This window comes from Rana temporaria, chromosome 13 (assembly GCF_905171775.1).
Source record: "Rana temporaria chromosome 13, aRanTem1.1, whole genome shotgun sequence".
In the NCBI taxonomy this organism is placed as follows: Eukaryota; Metazoa; Chordata; class Amphibia; order Anura; family Ranidae; genus Rana; species Rana temporaria.
Genome location: NC_053501.1, coordinates 39,310,254 through 39,331,761, shown reverse-complemented (window position 1 = coordinate 39,331,761; position 21,508 = coordinate 39,310,254).

The window sequence follows — 21,508 nt, the reverse complement described above, 5'->3', positions numbered from 1 at the left end:
AGATATGACATTATAGAGACAATAGTAAAAGACCTGTTAGACCCTGTACACACGACCGGTTCATCCGATCAGAATGGTCCGACGGACCGTTTTCATCGGTCCACCACTGAAGTGGCCTGATGGTCTGATGTGTGTACACACCATCAGTTCAAAATCCGATCGGGTCAGAATGCAGTGACGTAAAACACAACGACGTGCTGAAAAAAACTAAGTTCAATGCTTCCAAGCATGCGTCGACTTGATTCTGAGCATGCGCGGGTTTTGAACCGATGCTTTTGTGTACTAGCCATCGGTTTGGACCGGTCGGTCAGTGGTCCATCGGTTCGATTTTAAAGCAAGTTTTAAAATTTTGGTCCAAAGGACAACAGACCGATGGGCCGTACACACGGACGGTTTGGACCAATGAAACTGAGCCTCGGTCCGTTTTCATCGGTTTGGTCCGATGGTGTGTACGCGGCCTGAGTGGTTGCTGCTGGAAAGGGTGGGGGAAGTAAAATGATGGCAAACAGAATATTGGCATGCATTAGAAAAGGGGATTAACTCCAGGGATAAAGCGATAATTCTCCCACTCTACAAGACTCTGGTCCGACCTGACGTGGAGTATGCTGTCCAGTTCTGGGAACCAGTCCTCAGGAAGGATGTACTGGAAATGGAAATGGAGAGAGTCCAGAGAAGGGCAACAAAGCTAATAAAGGGTCTGGAGGATGTTGTGAAGAAAGGTTGCGAGCACTGAACTTATTCTTTCTGGAGAAGAGGCGCTTGAGAGGGGATATGATTTACATTTTCAAATACCATACTGGTGAGCCCACAATAGGGATAAAACTTTTTAGCGGAAGGGAGTTTAATAAGACACATGGCCACTCACAAAAATTAGAAGAAAAGAGGTTTAACCGTAAACTGCGTAGAGGGTTCTTTACTGTAAGAGCAGCAAGTATGTGGTATTCCCTTCCACAGGCAGTGGTTTTATCATTAGTTTAAAAAAACTATTAGATAGGCACCTGAACGACCGCAACATACAGCGATATACAATGTAATACTGACCTATAAGCACACACATAGGTTGTACTTGATGTACTTGTGTCTTTTTTAAACTTCACCGAACAAAAGTCCTGGATGGCTTAACGCTAATGTAAAAATGCATATAAAAGCAAAGGATAAGGCCTTCAAGAAATACAAGGCTGAAGGATCATCATCAGCATTCAGACTTTACACTCTCTGGCCCTCTTTGAAAAGACGGCCAGAGAGTGTAGAGAGTTCTATTGCTGGTCAGTGGGAGAAAATATGAAACAAAGTTGGTATAAGGAAGTGGAATAATAGACTGTTCCATCTCCATCCCAAAATGGCCAGCCCCTCTTTAGTTCTCAACCTGGGGGTCGGGACCCCCTCGGGGGTCAAATGATAATTTGCCAGGGGTCACCGTATCCTGTTCTATTCCTGAAGCCCGCACCACTCTCCCAGCCTTTTTACGGCCACCCAGCAGGGCTGTCCCTGGAGCCTGCGGCCACCCACTCAGCCTCTTTGCAGGCATGGCTGGGGGCAGAGACTAGAGGTCAGCTGACTGGTGAGGAATATGAAGTGGGAGGGGCTGGAGGAGACCCCATCTCCTGATTTCGTCATAGGTGTCACTGCTGCAAGACACCACAAAGTCGGAGACACAGTGAGTGTTATTATAGTAGCCATTAAAAGGACACAGGGAGTGCTACATGTCTGTGGTTTAGGCACAAATTACTTGTCATGCCATGGGTGCTGACAACCCAATGCTACAAAAATAATGTTACTGTTAGGGGTCCCCACAATTTGGGAAATTTTATCAAGGGGTCACGGCACTAGAGGGTTGAAAACCACTGCTATAGAGGATCCTCAGTGCCTGGTAGACATGTGCAATTTGTTTCGGTCCAAATACAAATTTGGTTATTTTTTGTTTATGAAATAGTAGCGAATAGTAACAAATTTCAGTAAAATTCTGTAAAATTGGTTTTGTTTATTTGTTTTCTAATGAATTCCAAATTTTCAGAACCATTAGAATTCGAATTGGTCAAAAAACGATCATCCAATTATAATTCTGTGTGAAGAATAGCTGGTTGTTGTCCTTAACAACCAACTATTCTTCACACAGAATTCAAATCAGTCAATAATTTTTTGACAAATCCAAATTCGAATTAATCTAAAAATTTGAAATTTCATTAGAAAATTAATAAATGAAACAAAATTTAACAAAAACAAAATGTAATGAATTCCGAAACCACACTAAACGAATTTAGAAAGAAACAAAGTTAGTAACATAATGAATATATATGAAACTAAACAAATATTCTGCACATGTGTAATGCCTGGGCATCTGTGTGTATGCACAGTATGGGTGAACAGCATTTTACTTCTTGCCCTCTCACCAGTTCCTTCAATGCTTCCTCTGCAGCACCAGATCAGGACTCAATCCCCCTCCCCCCTCCCCCCCAAAGTAAGTACTGTCCCTCCCCTCCAACACACAAAAACACAATAATAAGACGTGGGATTTGCATATTAATGAGCTGCTGCTGATGTGCAAGGGAGGGGCTCTAATTTGAAAAGGAGCCTGATGTGTAAGGGCAGACTCCTATGTGAGAGGAGGTTTTGATGTGCAAGGGAAGCTCTGGTGTGCAAGAAGGGCTCTAATGTTATAGGGGAAACTCTGATGTACAAGAGAGGGGTCCTAATGTTAAAGGGGGATTCTGATAAGATGGGGGCTCCAATGTGAATTTGGGCTCTGATGTGCAAAATGGGCTCCGATTTGAAAGGGGGGGGAGGGTTTTGATGTAAAAGGTGGGGCTCTGATGTGAAGGGGGACTCTGATGAGCAAGTGGGCTCTAAAATGCAAGTAGCACTCCAAAGTACAAGGGGGAACTTTGATGTCAGAGGGGGCTCTGATGTGAAGGGGGGACTCTGATATAATAAGGGAACATTAATGGATTGGTGGCTCTGATGTGGAGGGGGGACTCTGATATAATAAGGGAAGGTGGCTCTGATGTGGAGGGGAGATTCTGATGGATGGGGGGCTCTGATGTAAATAGGTGCTCTTATGGGAAGATGGGCCCCTTTTAGAAGAGGTACTCTGATGTGAAGAGAAACCTTAATGTGAAAAGGGGGCTTCTGATATGAGAGGGGGACTCTGAAGTGAGGGGGACACTATGATGTGCAGGGGAAACTGATGCGAAGGGTGCACTCCACGTTCCAGAATACATCATTGTCTGTCTGTCTGTCTAAATATCAATTGATATAAAAAAGTAAAATAAAATTCATTTTCTCCAACTAAATCATTGAACAAAAACATTAATTAGAGTTTCAAATTGTTTTCAAAGACCTTGGATTTCACTTGCCACTTTAACACACAGCAATTACCAAGGGTAGCACAGAGAAAATTGATTATTCATCTGTACAGCAGCAAATAATTATAAGTAACAAATGAGCACAGCAATTCCCTCTCTACAGGCTCCATTTACCAGGAGCCTCTGAAACGTCCTCCAAGTGTAAATGCATGTAGATACATTCAAACACAGGCCAAGCTGAATATATTCAATTGTACTTTGGACTGTATGCATCATAAAGCACTTGTATGTCTGTCCTTTTCATAAAGCACTTGTATGTCTGTCCTTTTTCATAAAGCACTTGTATGTCTGTCCTTTTCATAAAGCACTTGTATGCCTGTCCTTATCATAAAGCACTTGTATGCCTGTCCTTTTTATAAAGCACTTGTATGCCTGTCCTTTTTATAAAGCACTTGTATGCCTGTCCTTTTTATAAAGCACTTGTATGCCTGTCCTTTTTATAAAGCACTTGTATGCCTGTCCTTATCATAAAGCACTTGTATGCCTGTCCTTTTTATAAAGAACTTGCATGTCTGTCCTTTTCATAAAGCACTTGTATGCCTGTCCTTTTTATAAAGCACTTGTATGCCTGTCCTTATCATAAAACACTTGTATGCCTGTCCTTTTTATAAAGCACTTGTATGCCTGTCCTTTTCATAAAGCACTTGTATGCCTGTCCTTTTCATAAAGCACTTGTATGCCTCTCCATATCATAAAGCACTTGTATGCCTGTCCTTTTTATAAAGCACTTGTATGCCTGTCCTTTTTATAAAGCACTTGTATGCCTGTCCTTTTTCATAAAGCACTTGTATGCCTGTCTTTTTCATAAAGCACTTGTATGCCTGTCCTTATCATAAAGCACTTGTATGCCTGTCCTTTTTATAAAGCACTTGTATGCCTGTCCTTTTCATAAAGCACTTGTATGCCTGTCCTTATCATAAAGCACTTGTATGCCTGTCCTTTTCATAAAGCACTTGTATGTCTGTCCTTTTTATAAAGCACTTGTATGCCTGTCCTTTTCATAAAGCACTTGTATGCCTGTCCTTATCATAAAGCACTTGTATGCCTGTCCTTTTTATAAAGCACGTGTGGGCCTAAAAGACTTCAAGACTGCAAGACTTGTAAGGCCTCTGTCACATGTCTGTCATAAGTGGCCTGTGGCAACAATGGCTACATGTATGAGGTTTGTGCAAGCACTGAATTTAGCTTGAAACGCATCACCTTTTATTGTTCCTGTCATACCTGTGATGTCATTTTAATGCTTCACTAAAGATACCAAGAAGCCCAGCAATATTCCAGGATCTGTGCATGTTACCAATCTGTACAAACCCTTAAGCCTCATGCAAACCCTTAAGCCTCAGCAGCTGTTTTTGGCAGTAGACGTTTTTTTCTACAGTCAATAAACTCTCCATCATGTTATCCTATGTGTCCATGCACACATAGGCTGTTATCAGCAGTTTTGGACAGTGACGTTTTTGAGCAGTAAAAAAAAAAAAAAAACTAGTGGGTTCTGAGAGAAGTTTTTCAGCTGTAAAAACGCTCTAAAGCTGATAAACGCTGATAAACGTCAATAAACGCTGATAAACGCTCAAAAACGTCACTCACCAGCGTTTTTTAACATTTTTGATCCATTGAAAAAAATAAAATACAATTTTCTTCAACCAAAAAATGCAAAAAAACACTAACACGGAAAAACGCAAAAAACGCTAATAAATGCTAAAAAACGCTATTGAAAAAACATTGAAAAAAAATGAGAAGTTGAAAAACTCACTGCAAAGCTACTGGCATTTTTATAACGTTATTTTAACGTCCAGTGTGCATGAGGCCTTATGGACACCTTCAAAGGTCAGCATCAGCAAAATAATGATACTTCGCAAAGCACAAATTATTTAGGGTGGAATGTTTTCCCCAGTTTTGAACAGTGACAAAAAGCGTATCTAAACTTGAAACCAATAATGTAATATATTGCAGCTCATCAGTCCTTAGATGCAGTGGTGTATTTGGGTTTTGTGCTGCCCTAGGCCTGACTAAACCTGTGCACCCCTAATTTAAATATGACCCACCCCTTAATGTCAAGGCCATACCCCTTCATTTTTAAGACCCGCCCTGTCATCTTCATGGGAGGAGGACAGAAGGACGCTGTGGGAGAAGGACAGAGGGACACCATGGGAGAAGGACAGAGAGACGCCTTGGGAAGAGGACCGAGGGACGCTGCGGGAAGGGGACCGAGGGATGCCGTGGGAGGAGGACCGAGGGACGCCGTGAGAAGCGGACAGAGGGACGCCGTGGGAAGAGGACAGAGGGACACCGTGGGAGAAGAACAGAGGGATGCCGTGGGAAGAGGACAGGGGGACGCCGTGGGAAGAGGACAGAGGGACGCTGTGGGAAGGGGACAGAGGGATGCCGTGGGAGGAGGACCAAAGGACGCCGTGAGAAGCGGACAGAGGGACGCCGTGGGAGGAGGACCGAAGGACGCCGTGAGAAGCGGACAGAGGGACGCCGTGGGAGAAGGACAGAGGGACGCCATGGGAAGAGGACAGAGGGACACCGTGGGAAGAGGACAGAGGGACGCCGTGGGAGAAGGACAGAGGGACACCGTGGGAAGAGGACAGAGGGACGCAAATTTTCCATGAACGCCCCATAAAATTTGCTGTTCGGCGAACGGGCAAACACCCGATGTTCGAGTCGAACTTGAAGCTCATCCCTACTTCTGATAGATATTTTTATTTTATTTTTGCATAGCTTTTCTGACATATTAGTAAATAATCTCTTCTTGGGTACCAGTATGAAAATACAATAAGATATATTCGTTTATGACTGGTTGCACAACCAATTTCAAAACTCTTTGTGATTTAGCCGTGATGAAGGGTGCATGTGGAAGCCCCTGAAATGTGTTGGGGATATGTAAAATAAGGGAATAAATATTCTGTACTGGACTCATAACCAGTGGCGGCTGGTGTTAAATATGGATAGATGGAAAGGCGGCGATCACTGCAAACACACCAATGACATCCCTGCCGGGCGTTGGACGGACGAGAAGGTGGAGGCGGATTCTAATCTTAACATAGGAGGCAGGGGGATGTAGAGTCGGGCCATTCTCCTCTCCATTCTCCTCCAGGCTGAACAGGAAGTGGGTCCTGAGACCCGATTGGCCAGTGGGTCCTGAGACACACTGGCCAATCAGGTTTTAGGAGCTGCTTCCTTATTGGCCAGGAAGAGAATCAGGAAGACAATAGCGAATATTAATTTGCTATTGTCACACAAGTGGGTGGGCTCGGAAGCAGTGCTCTCCACCCTGAACCCACCCCTTTTTGAAGCCAATTGGAGCCTCAGGCTCTAATCATGTGCTTTAAAAAACATTGACAACCATGTGACGGTGCCCTGCAAGTAGATTAGGAGCTAGGCGCATGGATTAGAGGGGCGGTGCCCCTGTGCCCCATATGGATGGGCCGCCACTGCTCATAACAAATGGTATGTTGCTCCATTCTGCTTTTTGTCTATTTGACATAAAGTCCCCTCGTGTGACCCTTTTGGGTTTAAACCAGCAGCGCCAGGGATGTTATACTACCTGTCATGGAGGCTTTTTATCTAAGAGAAGCCTAACACATTACTTCAGCGCCTTCCATTTACAAGTTCACACATTTCATTTCACGTATCTCTTATTACAGGCTTTTAGGATCGCCAAAAATGTTATTTTCTCTAAAAGTGACTTCCACTCCGATTCTTTTTTTGTTACTGCTGGCTGACAAATACCATCTGTGTTGTATCTTAGTAACACATTCTGCACCGTTTGGAATACAGTGACATGTATTTATTCTTGCAGTGTCCCTCTCAGATACACAATCACTAGCACACACCTGTCTACAACTAAAATAGAGAGAGGAAAAATCTTAAATTACATTACTTTAGCAGTATCACCCCAGGGCATGCAGAACAGGCGCTAACTATTTTTTTTCTTCTTCTTTAACCGGCTAAATAAATAAATGTTACCCAAATAAAAGCCCATAATTCACAAATTGTAGTGGATTTCATTCCTCCATAAAAAGGAGTGCCATTCCATTCAGCAGTACATTTAGGAAATAGATATCATTGTAACAGTCTGGGTTTGTATCATCTTTTGTTGTGTATATGGAAATGATAAAAATTATTTTTCCATCATAAAATGGAAGGGTGTAAATCGAAGCTTTTGTTATGGGCCAAACTGTCTGATATAATTGCACTCTGTACAGATATTTGCAAGCGGCTCCAAATCGTGTTTCCCTGTTATTACCATTTTTTTTTTTAAAGAGTTTATTGTGTAACAAGATTATAATGCCGCAGAGATTGTATTATGGGGAAAGGACAAGACTGTGGAGTATGTCGCCTCCTAGTGGTAGAAATTTATCATCACATGCAGAAATTCATAAGGCCAAAAAGGCAGGAGGCCATAGCTATATAGATACTGTCACTATGATGCTTTTGCAAAATGTATAATCCTGGTCGCATTTGCAGAACAAAACCCATTTTAGGTGAATAGGACCACACTGCAACTAGGGCCGGATCATCAGAGCGCTGAGGAACTTCGCTCTAACAGTTTTCATTTCAATTGACGTACATGTACGTGATCCAGCCTGTCTGTGCCGCCTACAGGAAATGTACTGCAGGCGGGTGGCAAGCTGTTAAAGTAGAACACCTGTCAGGTTTTTACTGCTGCCCGAGTTCCCATTAACCCCTTCCATACAGGGCATTTTCACCCCCTTCCTGCCCAGACCAATTTTTAGTTTTCAGCGCTGTTGCACTTTGAATGACAATTGCGTGGTCATGCAACACTGTACCCAAACTATATCTTTATGTTTTTTCCCCCCCACAAATAGAGCTTTCGTTTGGTGGTATTTGATCATCTCTGCGGTTTTTATTTTTTGCGCTAGAAAAAAAAGAAGAGCGACAATTTAAAAAAAAAAATACAATATTTTTTACTTTTTTATTTAATAAATATCACAATTTTTTTTTAAAAAAAACTTTTTTTTTTCCTCAGTTTAGGCCGATACGTATTCTTCTACATATTTTTGGTAAAAAAAATCGCAATAATCGTATATTGATTGGTTTGCGCAAAAGTTATAGCGTCTACAAAATAGGTCATAGATTTATGGCATTTTTATGCCATATGACGTCCACCCGGATCGGCGAGGGGTTCCTGCCGCCGTCATTTCCCTATGGCGCGGTATGGAAGTGGTTAAGGAGATTCATCCAATCCCAAATTCTTGGTTGTCAGAGCACGAATAGAGGGGAAATTTTCCAATAAAAAGACCCTAACCCTTCTTAACTATATCCAAAATGAAACAAAAATTCAGACTATGCTTACAGTTTTATCAGAACTGCATGAGGGCCTTAACCACTACAGCCCGGAGGATTTGGTTGCCCAATGACCAAGCTATTTTTTTGAGATTTGGCACTGCGTCGCTTTAACTGACAATTGTGTGATCGTGCGACGTGGCTCCCAAACAAAATTGATGTCCTTTTTTTCCCACAAATAGAGCTTTCTTTTGGTATTTGATCACCTTTGCGGTTTTTATTTTTTGCACTATAAACAAAAAAAAAGTGCGACAATTACTTTTTGCTATAATAAATATCCCCAAAAAATATATAAAAAAAACGGATTTCTTTCTCAGTTTATGTATTCTTCTACATATTTTTGCTAAAAAAAATTGCAATAGGCGTATATTGATTGGTTTGCGCAAAAGTTATAGCGTCTACAAAATAGGGGATAGAATTATAGCATTTTTATTAATATTTTTTTTATTAGCAATGGCAGCGATCTGCAAATTTTATCGTGACTGCCACATTATGGCGGACACATCGGATACATTTTGATGCTATTTTGGGACCATTGTCAATTATACAGCAATCAGTGCTATAAAAATGCACTGATTACTGTGTAAATGACACTGGCAGGGAAGGGGTTAACCACTAGGGGGCAAGGAAGGGGTTAACTGTGTCCTAGAGAGTGATTCTAACTGTGTGGGGGCTGGGCTACCAGTGACACGACATTGATCACTGCTCCCGATGACAGGGAGCAGTAGATCACTGTCCTGTTACAAGGCAGAACAGGGAAATGCCTTGTTTACACAGGCATTTCCCTGTTCTGCAGCTCCGTGACACGATCGCGGGACATTGGCGGACAGGGGCGGCAGGGGCGCACAGTGGCAAATTCAAAGGGACATACCATTCTGCCGATGTAAATGTTTGTGCGGTGGTTGGCAATCGGTCAACTGGCACCTCAGACCATCTTACAAGCTCACAAGAAGGTAATGCTCCAGCCTACCAGCGTTTCTCCCACACAGCAGGACTAATATTTCCCTCTTCCATGGGGGAGAGAAGGAGCAGAAGTACTGGTATCGGCTGGGGATCAAGATGAGCACACATACTAATAGCTACTTGTCCATCATTCTTGGGTCTATGGTGAATCATATCAGTAATACAGAGCTGATGGCATCTAATGCCGTGTACACACGACTGTTTTCATGACGAGAAAAATGACATTTTGTAAATTGATTGAGAAAAACGGTTGTGTGTGGGCTCCAGAGCAAAATTGTATATTGTAGCTTACCACTCCATAAATGTAGTGGCTGCCTTAGTGTTTTTTTGGGGGTTTTTTTGGGGTTTAATTTCAACTAGGTGATCCTATCAGTAATGCCCCGTACACACGATCGGAATTTCCGATGGAAAAAGTCCGACTGACCTTTTCCATAGGAAATTCCGACCGTGTGTATGCCCCATCGGAGTAATTCCATCAGAAATTCCGATGAATGTCATGGGAGTTTACATAGAGAACATGCTCTCTTTTCCTCCAATGGAATTCCGTCGGAATTACAATGTGAATTTGGTCGGACAAAAGGTCCGATCGTGTGTATGGGGCATAACACTTCCTGGCTTAGGGTGTCTCTGCTCTGGCTGGAAGGGCAACGAGACACCCCTTGGACAGCAGCACTGTCAGTCTGGGAAGAAGGCAGTGTTAGATGCATTAGCAGATTTCAAATGATTAAAAATTAAGGTCAAACTCCAGCTAACACTTTAGGCCTCATTCACATGAGCAACAATACCTATTAGTATGAAAGGGTTTTTTTTTTTTTTGCAGCATCTTAATTTACAGGTGCTGCATATAGGCACCCTTATAGGATGCAGAAGCTGCACAGACAAAGCTGCTGGTCCTAATGTGACAGGCATGCGGCCTTAACGCAGACAGTGGGCCAGATTCAGAACGGAGATACGACGGCGTATCTCCGGATACGCCGTCGTATCTCTGAGTGTGCGTGGTCGTATCTATGCGCCTGATTCAGAGAATCAGTTACGCATAGATATCCCTAAGATCCGACTGGCGTAAGTGTCTTACACCGTCGTATCTTAGGCTGCATATTCACGCTGGCCGCTAGGTGGCGCTTCCGTATAGTTACGCGAGGAATATGCAAATTAGGTATTTACGCAGATTCAGAAACGAACGACCGCCCGGCGCTTTTTTTTTACGTCGTTTGTGTTAGGCTTTTTCCGGCGTAAAGTTACCCCTGCTATATGAGGGGTATGTGCGGCGTATCCTATGTTAAGTATGGCCGTCGTTCCCGCTTCGAATTTGTAAAATTTTACGTCGTTTGCGTAAGTCGTTCACGAATAGGGCTTTGCGTAAGTTACGTTCTTGTCGAAACCAATGAGGCTTTGCGGCGTAATTTCGAGTATGCGCACTGGGATTCTTTCACGAACGGCGCCGTTCACAAAAAACGTAAAATACATGGGGTCAAGTGTAATTTAAATATAACACGCCCACAACATCCCCATTTGAATTACGCGGGTTTACGCCGGACGAGATACGTTACGCCGCCGTAACTAAGGGCGCAAGTCTTTTCTGAATACGGAACTTGCGCCCAAAATTACGGCGGCTTAACGTATAAGAGATACGTTACGCCCGCACATAGATAGAGGAATCTATCTGAATCCAGCCCAGGGTGTGCGTTCCAGGACACTCACCCGCAAGCATGTTACATAATGACCAGCCACGTTCCTCCAGCAGCACCTGGAAGTTGAGACACAGCAAAAAAAAGAAAAAAAAACATCCCAATCACGCTAACAGGCATCATCACCCATGTAAACAAGGCCTTCAGCCCCTTTCACATGACCATTCCAAACAGGTCCAACCGACAGTTTTCCAGACGGATCTGATCAGACAGTCTATTCACCCCTATGGACATAAACTGACTTGTATCCATTAACAAGCACCTAGCTCCAATCCGGTCCTCTAAAAACCAAATGGAAGGGGATCTGTTCTCCTTCCTGTAGGCAGATTGGATCAGAGGGTAGTCGGTTGTAAATGGACAGCAGAGCCGGTTTACACCCATAGACCTGAGCGGGCTTAAACAGTGTCCATTCTGCAGATACTGAGCAGACATGGATACTCTGATCAGTAGGGTATCAGGTCCCCTGCTGATCAAAACAAAAGGCATCTGCGGTTTTTATTTTTTGCGTTATAAACAAAAATAGAGTGACAATTTTGAAAAAAATTCAATATTTTTTACTATATTAAATATCCCCCAAAAATATAAAAAACTTTGTTTCCTCAGTTTAGGCCCATACGTATTCTTCTATCTATTTTTGGTAAAAAAAAATCGCAATAAGCGTTTATCGGTTGGTTTGCGTAAAATTTATAGCGTTTACAAAATAGGGAATAGTTTTATTGCATTTTTAGAAAAAAAATTTTTTTTTACTACTAATGGCAGCGATCAGCATCTGCGACATTATGGCGGACACTTCGGACAATTGTGACACATTTTTGGGACCATTTAAAATGCATTGTTTACTGTGAAAATGACAATTGCAGCTTGGGAGTTAACCACAAGGGGGCGCTGATGGGGTTATGTATGACCTCATCTGTGTTTCTAACTGTAGGGGGGTGTGGCTGTAGGTGTGACGTCATCGATTGTGATTCCCTATATAAGGGAACACACGATCGATGACAGCGCCACAGTGAAGAACGGGGAAGCTGTGTTTACACACAGCTCTCCTCGTTCTTCAGCTCCGGGGACCGATCGTGGGACTCCAGCGGCGATCGGGTTCGCGAGTCCCGCGGAGCTTCGGACCGGGTCGCGTGCAGGCGCAACTCCACGGCTGGGCTTAAAGGGCAACGTACAGGTACGTTGATGTGCCCAGCCGTGCCATTCTGCCGACGTATATCGGCGTGAAGGGGTCCTTAAGTGGTTAAAGAGGAGTTCTAGGCTGTTGCTTACAATGCTTAAAGTGGTTGTAAACCCTTACATACCACTTTCACCTGCAGGTAAGCCTAGATTAAGGCTTACCTGTAGGTGCTGGAAATATCTCCTAAACCTACACGGTCTAGGACAGTGATGGCGAACCTTGGCACCCCAGATGTTTTGGAACTACATTTCCCATGATGCTCATGCACTGTGCGGTGTAGTTGAGCATCATGGGAAATGTAGTTCCAAAACATCTGGGGTGCCAAGGTTCGCCATCACTGGTCTAGGAGATATTTACAAATTGCCGTACGCCGATTTCTTCAACACGTTTCCGACGTTAGAAAGGGCACGCTGTGCCATTTCTAGCTGGGGTCATGCCGTGACTGGTGGCTCCCACGCACATGCGCGGGAGTGACATCATGCAACTCCAGCCAGTCACAGAGCCGGAGTTAGCGGCCCCGGAAGGAAGAGGGGTGAAGAATGGACGCTCGCTGCCAGCGAGGAAGACGGGGACATTGCGGGCCCATTATGAAAGCTTTACCTTTGCAGGGAGGAAGTAAAACCCATCAGTGTTTACTTCCTCTTTAAACCTGCTCACTACCCTGTAGAAGGCAGATGCCTAAAGTTACCTATGCTGACGGCACTCTGGTACGGTCATGTAATCCACATCCAGTGGTGGCATCAGGGGAGAAGGGGGACAGTAACAATGGATGCTCCATTAGCAAGTCTATGGGTGACACCACTGCACAGGCATTTCAGCTGTTGTGGGTGATCTCTCCTTTCCCCTGAAGCCGGCTGCTAGAGAGATTACACAATCAGCTCCGACAAAAGTCTTTTCACAGTGTAGTTCATATAGATTTTTTTTTTCTTTTGTGATAAAGGTTTCATATGAATAAATGATGACCACAGTAAGCTCATGTCAGTGCTAACATTTTCATCCCTTCAACTTCCACTTTTGTTGGAAAGTTGAAAAATAACTGACTTACTGACAGAATCATCAGGCAGACATAAAACCTGATAAAAGAAAACCAATGCAGCCACAATATCTAAGAACTGGTAATCTGCATTAGAAGATTTTTTTTTGCTTTTGAGTGCAATACAGCTTTAATGAATAGATAAAAAGTTTAACAAACAAACCAAACACACACAATCCCCCTTGTTTAGCTAAAGTGGCATTTTCTTAAAGAGGAGTTCTGCCTAAAAAAATGTACTTACCTGTCCAGGGTGCCTGCGATAGCGGTAGCCGAACAATCGCTCGGCTGCCCCTGCCACCATTCTCGGCGAGGGAATCAGGAAGTGAAGCGTTGCGGCTTCACTTCCCGGTTCCCTACTGCGCATGCACAAGTCGCACTGCGAATCCTCACTGGTCCCTGCTGTCTTCTGGGACCTTTGTGTTTTCCAGAAGACAGTGGGGGAGGACAGTGTAGGCGTAGGTCACCGCAGTGATCTATGCCAGGAAGTGGGAGCAAAGACCTGTATTACACAGGTATCTGCTCCCCCCTGAAAGGTGCCAAAATGTGACACCGGAGGGAGGAGGAATCCAAAAAGTGGAAGTTCCATTTTTGGGTGGAACTCCACTTTTAAAAACAGGAGCTATTCCATCCCTTTTCAATGGGCTGTGTCGCCTACACCCACTTCATTACAGCCTCCATCACTCTTCAGGCCTAAATGTCTTCTCCAAGGTTATGGAGAAAGAAGTTGTACAACAGCTACAACAGCATTTAGACACCCACAAATGACTCGATCCATTCCAATCGGGTTTCCGTCCGGGTCACAGAACTGAAACAGCACTTTACAAAATATGGCATGACGCTCTCAAAGCAGCAGACGAAGGAGAATCTTGTCTTCTGATACTGTTGGACCTAAGTGCAGCATTTGATACTGTAAACCACAAATTATTGCTGACTCGCCTAGCTGAAGTAGCTAGAATCGCTGTCTCGGATTTACCCTGGTTCTCCTCCTTCTTGGAAAACCGATCTCAAATAGTGAAACTGGGTCCTTTCACTTCTGAAAAACGCACAGTCATGCGGAGTCCCTCAAGGATCCCCCTTGTCGCCCGTACTATTCAATATCTATCTCCGCCCTCTTTTTTAAATCATCAGTAACCAGAAGTTACTCTACCACTCCTACGCGGATGACACGCAACTATATTTTCGCATCTGCAACAATAAAGATCATTATCTCGGACTAGAGAAATGCCTTACTTTGATAGAAAATTGGATGACGGAGAGTTACCTTAAACTCAACGGCTCAAAAACAGAACTTCTCCTGTTTCACACCAACCGAAAGAGACTTCCCGCACCAATATGGACACCGCCGCCCATTCTGGGACAAACCATCACCCCTAGCACCAAAGTCAAAAGTCTCTGAGTCATTTTTGACACCCACATGACAATGAATGCACAAATAGGGTCAGTAGTCAGCGGATCTCACCATCTGCTGCGCCTGCTATGTAGACTCACCCCCTTTATCCCGAAAGAAGACACAGCAGTCGTGGTGGGTACAATTATCAACTCCAACTCGACTATGCAAATGCCCTCTATCTCGGACTCCCAAAATACCAAATCACTCGTCTGCAAGTCGTTCAAAATACGGCCGCTCGACTCGTGACTGGTAAAAAAAACATGGGAATCAATCTCACCTTCACTGAGATCCCTTCATTGGTTGCCAGTAAAAGACAGAATCACTTTTAAGGCACTCTGTTTGACACATAAGTGTGTTCAAGGAAATGGTAGTGAGTATCTTAAAAGTGTGAACAAACAGTTCAAAAAGATAAACAGCGCTGGTGAGATGAAATATCAGCTCAAAACTTAAAGAATAAATAACCCTGTGGGTCCAATTGGTGTAAAGGTAGTGGACTCCCAAGTGTCAGTGCACCAAAACAATTCAAGAGAAAAAATACCTCTGTAGCCAAACTCACCCACCAAGGGTGTGAGATTGCTACAATAGAGCGATGTTGAAGCTCTATAAGTACACCATCTGGTCCTCCAGGTATCAGTACGTCAGACACAGTTCTCAGCAAGGTGTCATGAAAAACAGATAAAGAAACCAAAAATAGTGCAATATTGCTTAAATGAACCTATCTTGAGAGAGTTAACAACCTTAAGTGAGTGCCCGTACAGTAAATCACTGAAAAATAAGCATAAAATACGATCACCGCTGTCACCGCCGTTTAATATCCTCCAGGGGCCGCGCGCGTGCTGAGCAGAGGCTGTTTATGCCAGGCGCTGGATTGAGGTTGGTGGATGGTGGAGCGCGGTGGAACGCAGGCTATGTCCGTATGTAGCGTCGTTGTAGCCACGCCCTGACGCGTTTCGTCACTTCCTGACTTCAACAGAGGGCGTCTGTTTACTTTAACAGCTGCTAATTAGACAACGCCTCTTTCACTTTAGAGGTGTTCTCTCACACTTTATTTGGTAAAATTATATGCCACTTGACACACAGTCACTTTAAAGGTGTTGTTGCAACACTAAGCGCCGGCAGTGCAATAATAGGCCTTTCATTTGCACTCTTCACTTGTGTTCAAGGAAATGCCCCCCAATATCTATGCGAAAAATTTAAATGTCACAACCCCAATCGCGTTCTGCGATCCACCAACCAAAATCTACTCCAGATACCCAAAGCCAGATACAAGTCCAAAGGAGAACGAAGATTTGGAATCCAAGGACCTAGACTATGGAACACTCTACCAACCAGCATCCGGTTGGAGGTGAATCAACCTGGCCTTCAGAAAAAAACTCAAAACCCATCTTTTCTGAGGGCAAAAGTACAGTAGGGAAAGGATACTAAGTGCCCAGAGGCGATTCAGTTTGCATGTGTTGCGCTATATAAGTTTCTCACTCACTCACTGAAGGAGTCAGGATAGAACCATAGAGGAATGGAAAACATAGCCATCAGACGCACTCAGAAGTGATACATTCTGCACAGAGACTGAAGCACATAAACAAGAGTGAAGGTAGAGGACATGGGCCACCAGCAAGGCGAGTACAATGCCTCCTCCATTTCAGAGAGTTGCATAGATTTTATTTCATATAGCCGGAATGCAAAAATCAGTCCCACTTCTGCAGAGAAACCAATCAGTTTCTAACCTTAGCTTGTTCAATTACCGTATTTTTATATATACACGGTTTCGCCTGACCGATCCGCGTTCCACGGAACGCACCGCCGCCGCGGCCTTAGGAAAGACCGCGGCTTTGGCCTAGCTCCGGAGCGGTCGGCCATCTTAGTACACCCGGCGCACTGACGTCAAGCTTTGACAATAAAACCTGGAAGCAGATTGGTTTCTATGCAAAAGTGAGTCTGATTTTGCACGCTCCAACTATAATAAATAAACCCCAAAATTACTTACATACACTATATGTATAGAGCATATAAAAAGCAATAAATACATAGATATGAACTGTTTTACAAGACAAAATAATCTGCAATCCTGTTCATCCAAGCACCTCTGTAACTTCACCCTCTGCCATTGAAGCTAACCGGTTTGGCTTGGTCACCAATCATAAGGCCCATACACACGATCTGACTTTTTGACAATTGTCTGACGGACCTGTTTTTGGACAGTCAGACCATGTGTACGCTTCACCAGACAAACTTTTTCATTGGACAAATGTTCGCTGTGAGAACAGACAAACTTTCCGGCAACAAATGTCCTACGTCAGCTAATCCGATCATGTGGACTAAAGTCCAAAGTACAAAACATGCATGCTCAGAACCAATGCTAAATATCAGATAACAATAGCAGAAGTTGCCCAAATGGTGGTGGTAAAGAGCAGAAAAACCACATAGTACATCTATTACATCACTGCGTTCATGTTTGTTGGCAGAAAAAGTCCTGCCGCGTGTATGCATACCAAGTTCACGGCCAAAGCCCATTTGGAGCAAAATCCACAGAAAAGTCAGTTTGAAGTCCGATGAGGCTTTAGACAACGTAGTATTACCCCACAGGCGAGGTTACCACACCCTCCTGACAGGAGTCACTCGGTGTCAGACTGACAGCACTGTGCAACGTAGTGAAGCCCAACTAGCTAAACTCGGTGTGGTCCTGCTATTGATGGGATTTATAGAGAATTAATCCAAAACGTGATTTAGCTAGTTATACTAGGTGGGATTAAAAACTACTCACCAAAGTTAAAGATTTGAGCAGGCAGTTTTGTGCAGGACACACATTATAGCGCCTTTGCCTTTAAAAAAAAAAAAAAAAAGCCCCACACCCTTCCCTGCAGTCTTCTTTTGACTGTACACTCAGCTGCATATGCACAGCTCAGAATACGTTCTCAGCACAGTCGCATCATTACTGCTGGCCAATCAGGCGGGAGAAAACGCGACACCCTGAAGAAGCCTCAGGAGACGACATCAGTAGCCAGTGAGAGATCCAACGGTTGCATCATTGGAACTCAGACAAGCGCTCTTTAGGTCCGCTTAAAGAAAGTACAATATTACCAGGAAAGAAAGATGGGACTTTACAGCGCCCAATATCTCAGGAATTAAGGGGGGAGGGGATGAATTACCGTAAGATTTTTTTTTATTAGTTTACAAAAGGATAGGGCATTTCATTAAAAGCTCAACAAGATTAAAAACAATAAGGAATATAGCTTATGCCAGACACAAATCTGCCTCAAAACACCCTTGACAAACAATACCAAAAAAATGATATATAACATCATAGAGGCAAATCCATACAAAGACTTTGCGAAAGGCAAATGCAAAGTGCACTTGAAATTGCAGTGGAAGTGCAGTCGCTGTACATCCATGAGGTAGATCTGAAATGAGGGGAAGCTCTGCTGATATTATCCAATCATGTGCAAGCTAAAATGCGTTTTTTTTTTCTTACATGTCCCTCTTGGCTCTACAGTGACTGCAATTTCAAGTGCATTTTGCACTTGTAGTGCAAAGTGGATTTGCCTTTCATAAATAACCCCCACTGTGTTTCATTGTTAGAGCTTCATCAAGATATATTTTTTCCAGCATATGGAGCATGGCAGTTTCTTTTGATGGGGAATCACCCAATGTGTGGTATGAGGCTTGACAGTTGTGAATTTATGTATGATAGAACTGAGGACACACTTCTTTGTATTTGGGCCCCGCTGCATACCAGGATAGGCAATTAGTCGGTTCGGTTCCCTATCTTCTTTATGCATGTCAATATATGACAATTACCTGGTGTCATTTGCCTGGTTCGAATTGAGCCCCCCATAATCAATCCTTTGCATATATCGGTGTAGAAAAACTCTCATATGCACAGAGACACAAATTCTTCTGATGAAGCTTTAACAGCGCAACGCGTAGAGATACTACCGCAGTTGCCTTGACCCACCAGTCTTTAAAAATGAGAAATGAGACTGAAAAATGAGAAAAACTATCATAAATCTGCACAAAGGATTGAATGTGGACTCAAGTAGAACCAGGCAAATGACACCAGGTACCATCATATGTTTGAATACATAAAGAGGAAAGGGCACTGCACCTGTCCCAACATGCAGCGGTACCCAAAATACAAAGACGTGCGTCTTCAAGCCTATCATAAATAAATTCACAAGTAGCTAGGACGGTCAAACCTCATGCTCCATATATACCAAGACACAGTAGGTCTCCTGATGAAACTTTAACCACAAAACCCGTTAAGATACCGCAGTTGCCTCAACCCTCCTTATATGGATTTGTAATCATCTCTATGATGCTATAATGTTTTTGGTACAGTTATGTAAAGGGGGTTTGGAGGCGGATGTTTGTCTAGTATAAGCTATTAGGGCCGAAACAACTAATCGATTAAATCGACAACTAATCGATTACCATTTTCATATTTGGGTTAAAAAAAAATATATATCCCTTTATAGTACAAAAAGAGCAAATCGCTACAGTAAATATTACTTTCACTATCCCACAGTAAAAAAAAAAAAAATGAACCCCTAACCAATTAAGACCCGGACCATTATGCAGGTAAAGGACCTGGCCCTTTTTGCAATTTGGCACTGCATCGCTTTAACCGACAACCGAACCGTCCTGTCACTTGGCTCTCAAACAAATTTGGCATCCTTTTTTCACCCACACATAGAGCTTTCTTTTGATGGTATTTGATCACCTGAGATTTTTATTTTTGCGCTATAAACAAAAATAGAGCGACAATTGTGAAAAAAAAAATGCAATATTTTTTACTTTTTGCTATAATAAATATCCCCCCCCAAAAAATATATAAAAAAACGTTTTTCCTCAGTTTAGACCGATACACATTCTTCTACTTATTTTTGGTAAAACAAAATAAAATCACAATAAGCGTTTGTTTTACGCAAAAGTAATAGCGTTTACAAAATAGGGGATAGTTTTATGGCATTTTTATTAACACATTTTTTTTCACTAGTAATGGCGGCGATCGTCGATTTTTTTCGTGACTGCGACATTATGGCGGACACTTGACATTTTTTGGACCAGTCATTTTCACAGCGAAAAGTACTATAAAAATGCACTGATTACTGTGAAAATGACAACGGCAGTGAAGGGGTTAACCACTAAGGGGTTAAGTGTGCCCTAAAAGAGAGATTCTTACTGTAGGGGGTCGTGGCTGTAGGTGTGACGTCACTGATAGTCGTTCCCTATAACAGGGAACAGACGATCAGTGACACTGCCAGAGAACGGGGAAGGTTTGTTTACACTCACCTCTTCCCGTTCTTTAGCTTCTGTAACCCGATCGTGGGACACCAGCGGCGATCGCAGGCACAGCGCTTCAGGCCGGCAGCGCGTGAGACCCACGGCTGTGTTTTTAAAGGGCAACGTACCTGTACGTGCCCAGCCATGCCATTCTGCTGGCGTATATCGGCGTTGGGCGGTCCTTAAGTGGTTAAAGTAGCAATTTGCTCTTTTTGTACCAATTTTAGTTTTTTATGATACTATACATCTCAGGCCTGGGATTTTTTCAGAAACACACTACAGTTCATTTACATGGTTTCCTATGGGACACGTTCACATCCCTGCTTTTTTCAGCTGCTGCGTATTTGGTAAGGGCAAGAAGTTTAAATGCAAAACGGTGATATTTTTGGTTCAAAATACTTCAATGGAGAAGCTGCAGAAAAGAATGCAATGCGTATTTTTTAATCTGCCCAACAACAAATTGGCAAAAAACAAAACAAAAAAAAAACTGCAAATCGCAGCAAAATTACCTCTTGTTACGGTTATTAACCGATTCATCGAAACATTAATCGGCCAACTAATCGATTATGCAAATCGTTAGTTGCAGTCCTACAAGCTATATTTAAAATTCTTTGGTCTTTAAAGTGGTTGTAAATGCTGTTACACCACTTGTGCCTATAGTAAGGCTTACCTGTAGGTACTGTGAATATCTCCAAAACTTGCAGTTTAGGAGATATTCAGATTACATGCAACAACATCAGGGCACAAGCTTTGAAAGTCTGGCTTACAGTGCGGGAGTGACATCAACGCAGCTCCAGCCACTCAGCACCAGAGCCCACGAACCCAGAACAAACACTGGGGAAAGATGACAGCCATCTCAGCGGTGAGCAGGCACCGCGGTTTACAACAGATTTTGCTGGTCAATGACGGGCACTGCATCACTTTAACTGACAATTGCGCAGTCGTGCGACGTGGCTGCCAAACAAAATTGGCATCATTTTTCCCCCACAAATAGAGCTTTCTTTTGGTGGCATTTGATCACCGAGCGACAATTTTGAAGAAAAAAAAAAAAAATTATATTTACTTTTTGCTGTAATAAATATCCCTCAAAAATATATATATTTCCTCAAGTTAAGCCGATACATATTCTTCTACATATTTTTCATAAAAAAACAATTTATATATATATATATATATATATATATATATATATAGCAATAAGCGTTTGATTGGTTTGCGCAAAAAAGTTATGGCGTCTACAAAATAGGGGATAGTTTTATGGCATTTTTATTAATACTTTTTTTTTTACTAGTAATGGCGGCGATCAAT